Raw genomic sequence first — 12,719 nt, forward strand, 5'->3', positions numbered from 1 at the left:
GGACTTTGGTAGTCTGAAGCCTCTGAGGGCGTGAGCTGGTAGGCGAATGTCTGCTGAAGAAAGTACTAAGGAATACATTTAAGGAGCCAGGGGGAGAACAGTTGGTGCGACAGGGAGAGAGCTTCCTGAAGGGAGCGGCCATCTTTAAAACGAAGCATCGTCAGTCAGTCCGTGCCCTCTTCCTGCAGCCCATTCCTGCCTGGCAGGACCCTTGCCCTTTGCTCACTGCTTCTACTCTAGGTCAGTCTTCTTCGCCAGGGTCTTCTCACTGGTCTCCCGTCTACCGCCCCTGCCTCCTCCAGACCCTTTCAGGCAACCTGTAAGTGTGGCTCTTTGTCTCTCTACACACTGCGAGTGGGGGGTCCCACCTTATTCATAAGAGCCCCCTCCTGGGTTTGCCAAACCCCCCCCCCCCGGGTATTCCCACTCTGGCCCTAATCTGAATTCCTCTTCCACTCCCCCTCCTGGGCAAACAGAAGCCCCCCAGGCCTGCTGCCCTGTGCCAGCTCTGTGTGTTCACCTGCCCCTGGAATCTCCTTAGCCTCACTCTGTCGGAAGCTCTGGGCACCTAGGGAAACGGTGGGCACAGTCAGCAGGTAGAGGGTGCTGATTTCCGTTAGGCACCCCTAGGTTTCTGATCCCCGTCTCGGAGGGGCTCCTTCGCCCACGCGGAGGGTCAGCTCGTCCTCCCTGGACATGTGCGCGGCCTGTGTGACCTCTGTGCACGCTGCCTTGTGTGCTGTCACCATGGCGGGGGCAGCTCCAGCCCTGCAGAGGCGAGAGTCTCCGAGGCCCAGCTCGGAGCAAGGCCTCTCGCTGAAAGTGCCGCCCGCCGCCTGCAGGAGGTAGGTGTCGGGGAGAACAGGACTTGGACATGCTGTCAGCATGAGGGCTCCTCAACCTGCAGAAAAGCACAGTTTTGTTTTTTTTTTTTATAATATAATAGTTTATTTTTACATCATTTTGTACATTTTTTTTTCATCTCAATTGTAATCTCCATGGGTTTCCCATCACCAAGTCACCCGTGTGCCATCACCATAATCCCGTGCACTTCCCTCCCCACCCCCCATTTTTGATCCCATTCCCTACTCCACCCCCACAAAATGTCTCTGGTATATGGCCTGCTCATTATTTTTGTTATTTTCTCGCCTGGTCCATTATACTCCTGCTATGAGCGAAACCATCCGGTATTTTTCTTTCTCTTTCTGGCTTATCTCACTAAGCATGATCTTCTCCAGCTCCATCCAAGTTGCTGCAGAAGACATGTGTTTCTTCTTTTTTTTTGGTTGCTGAGTAATATTCCATTGTGTACATGGACCACATCTTTTTTTTTTTTTTATCCAGTCATCCACTTTTGGGCATTTGAGCTGCTTCCATGTTTTTCCAATTGTAAATAAAGCAGCAATAAACATGGGGGCAGAAAAGCACAGTTTTTACCTCGTTTGTAGTAACCGAGAAAATGAAGACTACTTACCAGGCACTGTCCCAAGCGGAGCAGCATTTCCCTGACTCGTGCTGGGAGCTTCGAGGGTTCCCTGAAAAGCCAAGGCTGAGCCAGAACCCAGTGGTGCCGTGGGAGGCACCAGAGGAGCAGGTGACGGCCACTGCAGGGGACCACGCACCCCCAGCCGTGCCCCCCTCACCATGTCACTTATCCGTCACCCCCCGACTGCTCACGCGTCTCTCCAGTCGCCCTGCTGTGTTCTCAGTGCATCTGTCTACACTTCGGTAATCAAATGTAAGAGGACCTTCACTTTTATAGCAGCGGCTTACCCCACGGAATAACGACTCTTTCTTCCTCGCTGTCGTCTCAGCTCAGCAGAGGATGGGGAGACCAGTCTAAGTGACGCAGCGCTTGCTTGTGCTGGCAGAGAGGCCGGGCTGCTCACTCGTCTCCTGTTAATTAAAGCCTGGCGAGGCTGGCACAACGTTGGGGAGCAGATGGGTAGGCGTGGATCGGAATGGATCAGGCGGCCTGCTGAAGGCTTCGGGAAGGACGCCGCCCGGACGAGTGGTCACTGTCCCCTGTGAGTTCACGGGCTGATGCTGGGGCATAATGACAGAGTCCCGGCCTGCGAGGTGGGCACGCCTGGCACAGGAAGGGTCTTCTGCTCCTATGTGTGTGCATTTGCGATTATGTGGTTTTTCGTTTGGGGATTTTACTTTAAGCGCCGTAGGTAGAATTACTTGTACACCATCATAATTTGCTATTTATATGTCCTGCGCGGTGACCCCCAGGTCTCACTAGCAGCCGCCACTGCCCCATGACGACAGCCGTCAAGACTGTCCTGCGACATGCAATGTGGTGTTAGGAAAGACAGTCACTTACAGCGTTTTGCAGTTATTAAGGAAGGAGACAATTTGTTCTGATATTTTTGCTCTTGCTTTAAGTCCGTCTAAAAACTGTTGTCAGCATGGGAAGTTACTGCTTCGTCCCGTCTCTGCATTCTCCATGTGTTTTCTTACAGTTGTCTCCTCCTTATCTCTGCTTTCACTTTGCACAATTTCAGTTACCCATGTGGTCAACCATGGTCTAAAAATATTACATACAATTAGAGCGCATGGCAGAGAGAGATTGCGCTTAAATGACATTTATTGCAGTATATTGTTTTATTGTTGATCATCGTTCTGTTTTATGACTGGTTGTCACTAATCTCTTACTCTGCCTAGTTTATAAATTGAACTTATCATAGATGTGTTAGGAAAACATAGCACAAACAGGGTTCAGTGCTATCTGTGGCTTCAGGCTGCCCCTGTGGGTCTTGGAAAGGGGGGTGCGTGGGGAACTCTCACATTCTGTGTCCAGTGTCCATCATTGTACTCAGCAAACAGTAAGTACTCGCTTCATGCATTGTTGAATGAATGCGGAGGTGGGTTCTGACTGTTGTTGAATGTAAGAGCTTGTGGAAAGGCCCATGACTTCTTAAGCAAAGTGATTTTTTTGAGGGGAGAAATGTAAGGACAAAAGAGGTGTATGTTTCCAGCCTCCCTTCCCCCCACATCCATTCCCTCCACCCCTAATTGTGCCTCTCTGGCAGGGCTCTTGGGTTTAGCTTAAAACGTTTGAGGGGAGGGTGGGGTAAAGGTGTGTGGCCTCCTATTACTCAAAGGAAAACCCCATTGCCGTGTTTCATGGGCCCTGTTTTGATAAACATAACATTACACACAGCCAAAATGGGCTCCTTATGAATCAGCTTTGTGTCTCACAGCTGAGCGGAGGGAGGTACAGACTTGGTGGGTCACATTTTGGAAAGGGAGTAAAAACTTTCAACTAGAGTGTGTTTCAGCCTGCTGTATGATTCTTTGTAAGTTTGGGAATTTTATACAGATTTAGTTCTTCAACAGAGTACAGGTATTTATCACCACAGCAAATATAATGTATTTCCCCCTAATTGGAGAGCATAGTACTTTCCTTCTAGATATACAAGTGATAAAAAAACAGAGAAGAAAAATCTTAATTGGTACGTTTCCTCTAGGTACATAAGTGATAAATAACAGAGAAGAAAAATGTCAGTTAGAGTGAGCCAGTCTGTATGGGGATGAGCCATGTAGGGTCATGGCCAGGATTTTGAGCTTGGTATGGTACAGCCCGCAGTTGCACCCACTCTGTGTCCTTGCAAATATCCCCAATCCTCTCGGCCTGTGTTTCTTTGCCTGGAAAATGGGAGTAGTTTCAGTACTTCCTTAGAGGCTCATTAATGAGCTCATTCTTGCATAGCACTCCAGACAGTGCTACAGCAGTGTTTGTGTCAGTGACCATAAATCTTGCGTGGCTGGAAGAAAGAGACCCTAAAGTGCCATGAACTAAGAGAGGGGCAGCTTTCATCATGGTTCACGTAACCAGTGAGTTCTAGGCGCTCCAGCCTGTCGTGATCCTGTGAAAAGTCAGGACCCAGGTTCCTTCTATCTGTGTCTCCTCGCTGGGCGCATCTGTGTCTCAGCTCAGGGGGAAAACAGGAGCGGAGGCGTCCTGCCTCGTGTGTTTAAGTCCAGGTGGAGGAAAGGTTCCTCTCCTGCTATGTCCTCGCTTCCTGGTGGGGAGAGTAAGACACCCCCTGACACCTGCCCGCCAGAGGCTGGGGCATGTAATTTCTAGCTGGACAGCCACGCACCCACTTTCAGCCCGCACTTTCGAAAGGAAGCACTGATTGTGGAGCACCTGAGGGCTTAGTAAATGCAGCCATTGTTTGTAGGCTTACTTCTTTTTTAAAATGATCTTTCTGGTAAGGGACAGAAGAATTCCAGGGCTGCTGCAGGACAGGATGTTCTTTCTCCTTCCATTTTCCTTGTTTGTGGGGAGGGACTTTTAAGCACTGTGGTGCCCATCCAGGTAAGCCTGGAGTCGGCGAGCAGAGACAGGGTGGGGACTTGATAAAAGGACGCTGGGCTGATTAGCTGTGCTCCCTCCGAGCCGGCCATTACCCAGTAAGGCCTGCTCTGTAAATGAAACTTAAACCCTTATCTGACTTGGCCAGGACAAAGTACGCAAGCTTCTGAAGAACCTGTTTCTCGGAACCAGGTTGTTATTGCAAGTGTAGAAAAGGAAAGAAGAAGGGGCTTGTACGGGAAATACTGCCCTCGATGTTCTCTCTCAAAGATTTACCTTGTGCTGTGTGCAGAAGGCCAGAGTCTGCTTGCACAGAGATAATCTCTTGTCCCTGCTGCTAAAGGAAAAACAAAGGCCACCTCCATGAGTTTCTGCCTTTAGAAGAAAGCACTCAGGTAAAAATTAACTCTTAAGTAAGCAAGAGCAAAAGAAACACACTCATTCTTGAGGACATCAGGTCGTGAGTAAAGATCTAGTGTCACAGCATTTTTTCATGTTGACGTAACGTTGCGTCACGAACAACAGAGGCTTCAGGTGTGCCTCCGTGTGGATATATTGCCTTCAGCTCACCACCGAAAGCCCGGTTCCTTGCCAGTCCCCTCGTGCCACACTGACCCACTTACCCTCTACTTCCCTTCGGGTAACCACTAATTGGTTTTACAGCCTCAACGTTTGTTTATGTTTCATTTGGTTCATCTGTTTTATTTTTAAATTCCTTAATCAAATGACCTCCTTCGGTTCTTTTATTCTTGGGTTTTATCAATTGCTGAATTCCCAGTGGAAGGACTGAACTGGTATCCCGAGATGCCCCACGGATCTTTTTTGAAACCCATGATTTAGACTTCCAGGTCACATTCTCTGACTCTCGTGTGTGCGAGTAATGCTCAGAGGTTTGATAACGGATGATCGTAAAGAGCAGGCATCTGGTTTTGCCTTTATAAGTAACCCATTGCCTAACTGCTGAAAATAGCTACAGTTATTTTAAACAGTTGGTCCAAAGTTGATAGGGAAGAAAGAAGTGTCTGTTTCTCGACTTTCATTCCCACCCCGCCCCTGCAAAATAATGAACAGAAAGTACTTGAAACCAAAATTTATCTGTAGTTTACATTTACCTCTAAGTAAGTCTTCTAACAGGTGGGATTTGTAGAGTGGCCTGTTTGACTTGGTAACATAAAAAATATCTAAAGTCATGCTTTCCTACTCTCTGACTGGGTTCATCAAAGAAGTAGAGTTTTTGATTGTTTTAAATTAAGTGGTTGCTAAATATATGGAGTGTTGAACTTTTTTCAGAAATTCTGAAATCCTCAAAAGTGGTGGTGACATGTTAATATTTTATGCGAGTAAGACTCTGTTGGAGGACCGGGATGAACACAGATGGCCAAAGTTCATATTTTTAGGGTTTCCACACTGCTCGGGGGTCTTGAGTTAGTAGTTAATTAGCTTCTCTTTAGTTTCTGACATTGAAGGCTGTAAGTATTTGATGGTGCAATAATGAATTCTCAAAAATGAAGGACTTTTTTTTTTTCTCTAAGATTTACTTTTTTATGCACACAAGAACTGGGGTACAGGCCAGAGGTGCTGGGTGGGGGATTCACAAGAGACAGGGTAGGGAACAGAACAGACACATCCACCGAACTCCACTGCTGAGAAGAGCAGCGGGTGGATCAGGAGAGGTCTGCTGTGCCATGTGGGTCACTCCCTGGCCAGGGATCAAACTCGTGCTGCAGTGGCTGTGGACAGCTCCCTAATGCTGTACCTTAAACCTGTTGCTTCACCAGGGATGGCCCTAAATGAGGGACTTTGAAAAGGAAGGCATCCTGACTGCACTCGTGGGGCCAGTAAACAGGTGTTCCGTCCGGCAGCTACAGTGAGGGGGTGAGTTTCCAGAGTTCTGTATTTGAGGAAGGCTAATAGGTTGGTGAAATTCCTTATTAACTCCCAACAGTGCACTTTGTCCCTGGTCCGTTTCTACAAGCAGTGTGTCCTTATGTCTGTCCGCAAACTGTCACAAACCCTCAATTTGATTGTTTTTTACGTGAATGGTTTCAGGGGCTATTTCTTGGACATTGACAGGCTGTTCAAGCCTGGATACCTGGGCTTCTTCTCTGTCCATCTGCCAGACTTTCTAAAGGGAAAGTAGCAGCCTCTCTCTCCAGAAGTGAGGGGGGCCCAGGTGGGGTCTGATCTCTTCTCAGAAGTTTCTTCCCACTTTTCAGCATATCAAAGGAAGGAGAGGGCTATGAGGCAGAGACCATGGGTAGCCTGCAGTGCCTAAAACATTACTCTCTTCCCCTTTGCAAAAATGTTTGCCATCCCCTGTCTTAAAGAAATAGCCAGACAAGTTGCTAAGGGAAGGGCTTTAGGGCCGTAGCCACTGGCTTCACCACTTACCGTGTGATGTTGAGCAAGTGACTTAGTCTCTCTGCCGAGGACCACACCAGTGTGCACGGTGGTTAGAACAGTGCCTGCTCGTTGTGAGTACACAATAACGGTTAATGATTTACTGCTATTGTGGTGGGAACAACCTGTAGAGATCTTGTCGACTAGTTCTTGTTTTCAGCTGGTGAATGTCCAGGTTTTCAGACTAGTTTCTGCATTCAGAATAAAGGCTTGTTTCCTTGTAAGTAGTGCCTGCTTTCCTAAACAAACAAAAAGGTCAAGAATGAGCTATGCTCAGATGTTTGTTTGTTTTTTTAAGTTGCTTGGAAACAAAGGAAATATAAAGATATCTCCTTTTTAAGTGAAGGGAAGTTAAATAGGACCTTTGCAAAATAAAAAAAAAAGCACAAAACATGTTTGATGCACTTAAGGCAAATATAAGGAATGAAATGGAAATGAGAGATACCAGAGAGAGGGTCGTGGGTTCTGCAGAGAAAGCAGAGGAGTAACACTGAGAAAGGTGTCAGCAGAAGAGGAGAAAGATGTAGATCAAAGGCGAGGCTGGGCTCACTTCAGTGTTAGCCTCCCTGCTCCCCTGGGGAGCCCACCTCATCATTCTTTGTGTCCGACTTAATTGCTCCCCTTTGAAGGGAAGCTGTCTCCTTTTGTTTGATCCTTCCCCCAGCAGAAGTCAATGCACCCTCCTGTTTCCTGAGCACACTGTAGAGGACACACACCCTTGGAAAGTCTGTCGCGGAGATGTCGTCTTTCGTGTATGGGGCACGAGGTCTGGTTGCCTCTTGCCGCCCACCTGCCCCGCCGGCACACAGGTCTCTCGCCCTTGCTCGCCTCTCCTTCCTCCTCTTCATTCGTTGGCGCACTCTAGCAGGCAGAAAGCACTTAGTTCATTACAAACGTAGAAAATGTTCAAGGAACAGTTACTGAATGAACGTCATCCATTCTGTCTTTTTCCTTCTTTGCTTGAGGGGCTTGTTCTGCTTATGGATATTGGCGGGGAGAGAGGGGCACCCTCCCTTGGTGCCAGGGGGTGGCAAGGGGCTGCAGTATTGGCCAGCCCAGAGATAAGACAGCCACACATTGATGACCTCATCGAATTAGCTGATGGAGACCTCTGAGAGGACAAGTGCTTTCAAGAGGCTTCTTCCAGGACCTGACACTCTCATCAGCTCCATCATTGCCTCTGCTCAGAGGGACTGTGCTGTGCTTGGAGCTGTGGGGTCTTCGTGCGCTGAGACACATTTTGTGAAAGCCACAACGGTTCCCCACACACTTGCAGTCAGCACGCCTCTGCCTTGCTCATGTTGGGAGAACGCTAAAGTCAGCCTTGCTTGTTGACTTGCTCTCGACGTCCCCTCTGGGAATTCATCCACTGCAGTAGATGAATTTTTATTTCTCCAGAAGCAGCAGGGCTGTGTGGAGTTGCTCAATAAATATTTTGGGCAAGTGAGTAAATGGATTCAGGATGGCTGCTCATCTTTGCTGCTGAAATGTTCTCCCCTGGTTCTGGGACGTCACCCGATGGAGCACAAGATCCATGTTTTCGTGAATGATTATTAATGATTATTGCACCTTAATATTGAGCAGTACGGCTGTTTACTGCCCATGACTCAGGCCCTCGCGAGAGTTCTCTCCTTACAGTCCCCGGAAGTTTCTGTCGTTTTCTTCTCAGAGAGTAACATAGTACGTGCTAATTTTTAAAACCGTGTTTTTCCAAGTCGAAGTGAGTCGCCAGTCATCGTTAACCACTGTGCTGTGCTGCCTCCTTTGACACGTGCCTCCCACGTGCCCTCTGGTGGGAGGCCGAGGCCACAGAAATCAGAGCCAGAAGGACCAAGGTGGCTTGGTCCACACGCTGCCCCAGGAGGACGGTCAGGAGCCTTCAGCTCGCAGTCCTAGTGGAGAAGGGGCAGGCGGGACCCCAGAACAGCAGACCTAGGAACAGGAAGGCTTTGATGGCACAGACATTGCGGTGGGGTGCTTGGGGTGCTAAGGGAAAAAGGTGAGAAGAAAACCCTTCCCTTGGGAGAGCTTCTGCTGAGTCTCTAGGGTGGGGGAAAAGTTTGGGGGGAGGGGCTGTCCCAGGGTGGGAGAGGTGGGCCCTGCCCTGCTGGGGACAGCCACCCCCGCGTCACAGAGTGGTGCCCGCCTGGATTTGAAATCCTTAGACTCAACCTTTAGAGCAAAAAAAAAAATCACAGAAAATGGAGACCAATCTGCTAGAATGTAAACACTCTTTCAACCTTGACAATGGAAAGCAGATGAGTAAGACAGTGGGAGCGCGGAGAGGATGGAAGCTCTAAGAAAGCCCCGTGCTGATGAGCCAAGATAGCAGCTGGACTGTGTGGCTGGAAGTCCTCTCTCTGGTCAGGGGACTGGAGCAGGTAGGCTCACTGGCTTGGGAGGGAGGACGGGGAGGCAGCCAGGGGGCCAGCTGAGCGAGGCTGACCACCGAGGCTGCCTGTCCACAGATAACGTGGACGTGTGATAAATGAGCGTGGCACTCGCAGTGTGGGGTGTCACTTAAATCTCCCAGAAAGAAATTTCATTCGCCCACATGGTTCAAATGAAGACCTTCAAAGAGGACTTCTAAAAATAAATAAAAAGAGGACTACTTAGGGCTGGTTTCCGATGAGGGTGCTGATCCCTGGAGGTCTGGAGGACAGAGGAAGAAATGTTGAATCCATTTAAAACTGCATACCTGAGAGCAGGGGGTGCTAAAACCAGAAAGGATGAGCACCCCGGCGCGGGGGGGGGGGGAGGGGGGGGAATAGAGTTGAAGCCAGGCTACGAGGGACTAAAGACACTCACTGCTCTACAAATGCAGAGAATGTTGGGGTGGGGAGTCCTTCTGTCAGGGGTCACCAGCAGAGATAACCCCCAAGAGAAGCCAATAAATAAATAAATAAGCTGAGAACATGCTCCCAGGGGTGAGGACTCAGGGGCAGGGTGGCGGGGAGGATTGTTGTGTCCTCTGATTAGTTTGGTTGTTCTGTCTGGTGTTTGAATCTGACAGGTATGCATGAATAGCACTCTTTACTATAAGTCGTTTTCTCCAGCACCTGTAGTTTCAATGTAACGTGTTAGGGGCTGGAAGGACCCAATGGCAGATCGCCTCCAAGTCCTCTGCCCTGTGATCTGCTCAGCGAGAGCCAGAGCTCAGCAAACCAGCAGCAGCGAGCAGATTGTGATCAGCACCACACGGGTAATGTCTGAGCGCACAAAGAGCGAGTCCTGTGTGTGTGCACTTAAGGCTTGAATCGTGATACCGCACTGATTTTTAAAATACATTGGGGTGTGGGAGCCTTTCTTGAGCTGCCTATTCTGCTCTGTTTAAGTATAAACATGCTGAAAGTCAGCTCTACATAGAACAGCTGCCTCGTCGTCGTTTTCTTGGTTACTCATTTTAATGAATAATTTGAACAGGCTCCAAAACATTAAATTAGATGTATAAGCATGCTTTGAGAGTTGTATCATAATGTCAGTGTATTTAAAACTTAGGAGTGATATCATTACCTAAATATAGTCAATTTTAAGAAAGTCAATTATTTGAGCTCCTTGAAGTCCCTACCTCGTCCCCCAGAAATAATTTGACTGTGAAACAGACCAGAGATTAATGTTCACAAGGACACCAGCAAGTATGTAGAGCTCAGTGCTCCCCCTCACCCCCATGCCAGTCTTCCTTCTTGCAGTCATAAGGGCCTGGATGATTAGAAGACCCTTTAGGGGGGCCTCATGTGAAATTTGCCTTTTCGTGCTGCAAACAACAGCGGAGAAATTGGAGAAAGCGTTTTGCTTCCTTCTGCCTTCTTGAGACTTCCTGTGGCTGGGGGCTGTCCAGAGTGAGAGGGTGACATGAACAGAGGGTGGAGGTCAGCTGTTCCCTCCCGCTTTTCTTAGCTTCCCCAGCAGTCTGAGAACAGAACAGTCTCATCTTCCCATATCCTGAGCATTTGCTTATTGCAGTAAACCTTTGCTACTTCGCCCCACCCCACCCCCTCACTCCCATGTGTGCTGCTGTTTTCTCTGTGGAAAAGCCAGGAGGGTGTTGAGGCCGATAGGCCGCGTGCATGTGTATATGTTGTGGCCATAAATCACTTGATGCTCACTGCTTTTAGGACCTGTCAGAATTACCATAGTAATGCACTTCCACAAAGGGAGTTAAAAAGGACAAATTAAATTATGTCTGGGGTTTTTTTCGTGCTTTTATTCATCTCTGAATGTTTTTTCTTTCTTTTCTTGTTCTGAGTTTTCTCATTTGATTTTTATGAAGTTCTGGAAAATGGTTCCCACTAAGAGGGGTTTTATATGTTCAAGACTTAATCTAGAAGAACATCTGGACTCTACTAGAAATCATGTTGTTTACAAACATCATAAGTCATTGCGCATTCTGTCGATGGCTCTGGAAGTTAAGGGGGAGAGCCCACGTGTCCCTGAAGCCCAGAAACTGTGATACTTGCATCCCCAGGGACTGGTCCTGGTGTCTTGTTCAGGCAGTGTGACTGCTGCAACCATGGCCATCCTGTGTGTCACCAGGCACGAGGGGAGGGGTTTACGTGATGGTTTACGTAAGTCAACAGGATCTGTCATCTTCGTGTTTGAAGATCTGTGTGAGTTAGCGTGAAATACTAGTGTAAAGTGGGCAGGCATTTTGGAGGAGAGACAGCTGTTGTAGGCAAGGGGTCACAGACAAACCCGCACCCCTTCCTAATCGACCGAAAGGCCCTGTGCAGTAAGTGGGCTCCCCAGAGGACCTGTGCCTGGGCTCTCTGGCCTCCCATCCCCTGGGAGTAATGCACAGAGCTCCAGAATCTCTTTTGTTTTTTTAAGATTTATTTATTCGTACAGAACTGGGGTACAGGCCAGAGATTCGGAGGGTGAGAGGCTTCACCAGAGACAGAGTGGGGAGCAGAACAGGCAGATCGACAAAGTCCACTGCTGAGGGGAGCAGCGGGCAGGTCAGGAGAGGTCTGCCGCGCCATGGGGTCACCTCCGGGGCAGGCGGGAATCAAACTCATGCAGAAGTGGCTTTAGCTTCTCAGTGCTGTGCTTTAACATGCTGTGCCACCAGGGAGGGCCCAGAATCTCTTTTGTGGTCACTTGAAGACCAGATAGAAATGGCCACACGGCAAGGAAAAACTTAGCAGTCAATGAAACTTTGTCCTCAGGGAAGCTGTATCCTGTCTCAGTGCAACCGAAGGGGCTGACTTTTCCATAAAAAGCAGCGATCGAAGGTCCACTACCTAAGTTGAACAAAAGTTTTGTCTTTGGGACAGAAGCAACTCGTTGGAATTCGTAAGTTAACTTTCTCAGAGTGGCTAACTTCTAGAAGTCCAAAGTATGCCCTCTGTTTTGTTCTGTTTGTGTTTGCTTTTCCTGATTTTTGTAGTGCCTCTCTTTTTCATATTTTCTCTGCTCCACTAGGGGGCAAACGGGAGAACAGAGACCAGAGGAAACTGCCCCTGCACGGAGTACACCCCCCCCACACACCTGCTTGGCCACGCCGCAGACACGCGGGAAAGTTTTCCTACTCAGTTGTGCTTTGCATCACAACACCTCACGTGGGTCTTCGTAGACTTCTTTCTCCATTTCCAGATTTACAGCGGAACTACGTCTTATATGTGCTTATTGGTGAATTTTCAGGACATTCATTGTCCAAGTATTTCTTTTACTTTCCTGGCACGTTTCCTCCGTCAAACCACTCGGCAGTGGCCAGCTCGTAACTGTATGGAAGACGAAGGTGACGAACGTGTTAGGTTCACCTTATACCTTACGGCAAGACTCATCCGTTGGTGCATTTTCTCAAGCATTGCTCATGAAGTCTCTCCTGTGGTCCCACCTGTGCCAGGCTTTGAGGCTAGAGCAACAGAAAGGGAAAGAACTTCAAAGTCTTGAGTATAAGCTACAGTGCCGGGTGGTTTTTCCCTTCTGTTTCTTGTCCCAACTGCTCAGGAAGCTTAGAACAGCGGAGAAATTGGAGAAAGCGTTTTGCTTC

General features: G+C 48.5%; 1 protein-coding gene and 1 long non-coding RNA gene across 4 annotated transcripts in view; one reads left to right on the forward strand and one right to left on the reverse strand.

The window, feature by feature from the left end:
* GAB1 (GRB2-associated binding protein 1) overlaps nt 1–12,719 on the forward strand; it is a 93,583-nt gene that overhangs the window by 31,564 nt on the left and 49,300 nt on the right. The gene's annotated exons all lie outside the window — the stretch shown is intronic.
* LOC105853821 lies at nt 426–1,708 on the reverse strand. Its single transcript, XR_001145589.1, has 3 exons — nt 1,644–1,708; nt 1,475–1,535; nt 426–901 (listed from the first exon to the last, which is right to left on the reverse strand). It is a non-coding gene; the product is annotated as an uncharacterized LOC105853821 (long non-coding RNA).

The sequence above is a fragment of the Condylura cristata genome, unplaced genomic scaffold (assembly GCF_000260355.1).
Source record: "Condylura cristata isolate star-nosed mole 26May11 unplaced genomic scaffold, ConCri1.0 scaffold00018, whole genome shotgun sequence".
NCBI lineage: Eukaryota > Metazoa > Chordata > Mammalia > Eulipotyphla > Talpidae > Condylura > Condylura cristata.